General features: G+C 45.2%; 1 long non-coding RNA gene across 2 annotated transcripts; it reads left to right on the top strand.

Annotated features, from left to right (window-relative positions):
- The first annotated feature begins 499 nt into the window (after positions 1-499).
- LOC110358292 (uncharacterized) lies at positions 500-1,694 on the top strand. Of its 2 annotated transcripts, none has more exons than XR_010473948.1 (3): positions 500-670; positions 755-983; positions 1,523-1,694. It is a non-coding gene; the product is annotated as an uncharacterized LOC110358292 (long non-coding RNA). The 2 variants fall into 2 exon arrangements; XR_002412631.2 differs by having other exon boundaries at positions 1,102-1,694.
- The last annotated feature ends 777 nt before the right edge of the window (positions 1,695-2,471 follow it).

Here is a 2,471-nt window from a genome sequence, read left to right as displayed (position 1 = left end):
CTGCATGTGGGGACGCACTGCTGTGAGGAAGGGGCTGGGGGCACCGCAGGGATGAGCTCTGGGGTTTCATAACCAAGGCTGTTGGGAGGTTTGCTGTCATAAAGGTCTCCCCGCTGAAGCTGAGCTGCATAAACTGTTGGATAATCTGTGTTAGAGGCTTTTCCTCCCTGGCAGGAGAGTTACTGGATGCCAGCCACATGAGTGTTTCATACTTGCAAACCTCTACTTTGCTTCCCAAATTCAGCTGCTCAAGATTCTGCCGATTTTGCAAACAAAAAGTTGGAGAGTTTTTTGGATGGTTTATTACTATCAAAATCTTATTGTCTTTTTTTTTCTTTTAATTGCCAGAAAATGAAAGAAAGTTTCATTTCTCCTGAAACGAGCAGAAAACATCCATTTTGGGTGTTTCTTTTTCTCTTGTTTCATCCAAAATGGGGGATTTCCATTGCGGCTGTCTCATGACCCATTTTTCTCTCCAGGCGACACAGGCTGCGATGGAGTTACCTTCCCAGAGGTTGTCTGAGGATCAGCACACTCAACTCCATTACACTCCTGCAGAAGTATCACTGGAGACCTTCTCAAAGCATCACTTGGCAGAAAACAAGAAATGCGCTCACGTCTGCTGTCTTCCCTTTCATCCTCCGCTGCAGCACCTCTTCAGAAAATCAGGGTAATTAATGTAGCTCTGTCTTGTCCTGTCTAACACTTTGCATTATGTTTGCCACGTGCTAAGAGCCTTCTGCCTGATTTCTAGTTAGTGTAGGAGAGAAAAGAGGGAAGCAAGCAAGACCAAAAGAAGACTAATCCTGGGAAAAAGACCTGAAGCTGCATCTGGGCTCCCCACCACAGCCCCATGGAGAGGCATAGCCCCATGTGTGTGAGACCCGGCTGCAGGGATGCTCAGAGCCCAATCTGCCTTGGAAGACAAGTCCCGGGAGCCAAGCGATGGGATAAAGAAGTCAGCCAGACATGCTATCCACCAGGTAAAATTAGTCCCTGCTAAAGCGTTTCTTAATCCTAGGCACAATTGAGATAACCTAAACATGGATTAACCAGGTCCAGCTGGAGTTAAGCTCCTCACTCCCCATTTATTTTTGGCAGGAAGAGACGACTGCTGTTCCGGTGCCTTGTCAGATGTTTGCACACCAGACCCGGCTCAGGATAATGGAATGCGGAAACTCTAGTGTAGTAGATTTGCCTTGCAACGGAGGTCCCAAATCCTATGGTTTTATCACAGGTTTTGTGACATACGGTGGCATTTTGCTCCCAGGGCTCCATGTCTCAGATTTCTCTGATTGCGTAATAAACCATCTTTTCACTTCCAGAAAAAAAACAAAGGAAAATGTCAATGTAAAATTGTCTTCAAGAAAGGCTTTCCCTAGGGCTTTTCTGTGGGGTAAATCAGTGACTAACTCAGGGAACAATCTCCGTCAGCCTTCCACCCAGCAATATCTGAAAAGCTACAGGGTTTGGGGAGCGAAAATACTACTTCATTTCACAAGTCTCCTTTGCACTTTCTCAGCTGAAGACTCACGTGTGGCTGGGACTGGACATGGGAGCTGAAGGCCGTTCCACTTTCAGGATCTCCCTGCTGCAGCATCTGGATTCCTTTACGTCAAAGGCCCATTGGGTTTGAAAAGCTTTGAGAATGTTCCTATTAGTCTTAGATACCAGAAAACCTTGTTTTTCAAAATAAAATAAGCTCTTTGCCAAAAGTTCATAGTCTGCCTTTAAGTAAGGAAGGAAAGGAAGAGCATAGGGAATGTTAAAAGTCTAAACTGGTATTCCAAGAACCTTAAAACAACTCTGTTTCTTTTATTTTTATTTAAAAAGAAACATCTAATTTTCAGTCTCTCAGACATTTCTGGATCATTTTAAGGTAGCTAGAGCACCGTGGCAATGACTCACATTACTGCATTTCAATACATCCCTTTGTCATCTCAAATAAAAGATACTTTGGCTTTTGGCTGAAATGTAGCTTTCTCACAGGCACACGTATACATGCACGTATCTGTGTCTCTGCACAGAAATCATATACTGTGAGAAAAAGCTGGGTGCAGGATTCTCTTGGAGTTGGTGGCTCCAATGTGCTGTGTTGGGGCCCAGAGGGAGCTTAGCAACCAAAGAGTCCATTGCGGAGTTGGCACGGAGTGACCTCAAAAGATCATCTGGTCCAATTCACCTGCTAAAGCAGGTTCACAAGGAGCAGACCACACAGGAATGCGTCCAGATGGGTTTTGAATGTCTTCAGAGAAGGAGACTCCACAACCTCTCTGGACAGCCTGTTCCAGTGTTCTGGCACCCTCAGAGTAAAGAAGTTTTGCCTCATATTCAGATGGAACCTCCTATGTTTCAGCTTGAGCCCATTGCCCCTCATGCTATCACTGGGCACCACGAATCTGACCCCATCCTCTGACACCCACTCTTGAGATATTCATAAGCATAAATAACATCTCATCTCAGCCTTGTCT

This window comes from Columba livia, chromosome 1 (genome assembly GCF_036013475.1).
Source record: "Columba livia isolate bColLiv1 breed racing homer chromosome 1, bColLiv1.pat.W.v2, whole genome shotgun sequence".
NCBI classification, from domain to species: Eukaryota; Metazoa; Chordata; class Aves; order Columbiformes; family Columbidae; genus Columba; species Columba livia.
The sequence above is the reverse complement of the archived record's forward strand: the minus strand, read 5'-3'. Positions and strand labels throughout refer to the sequence as shown.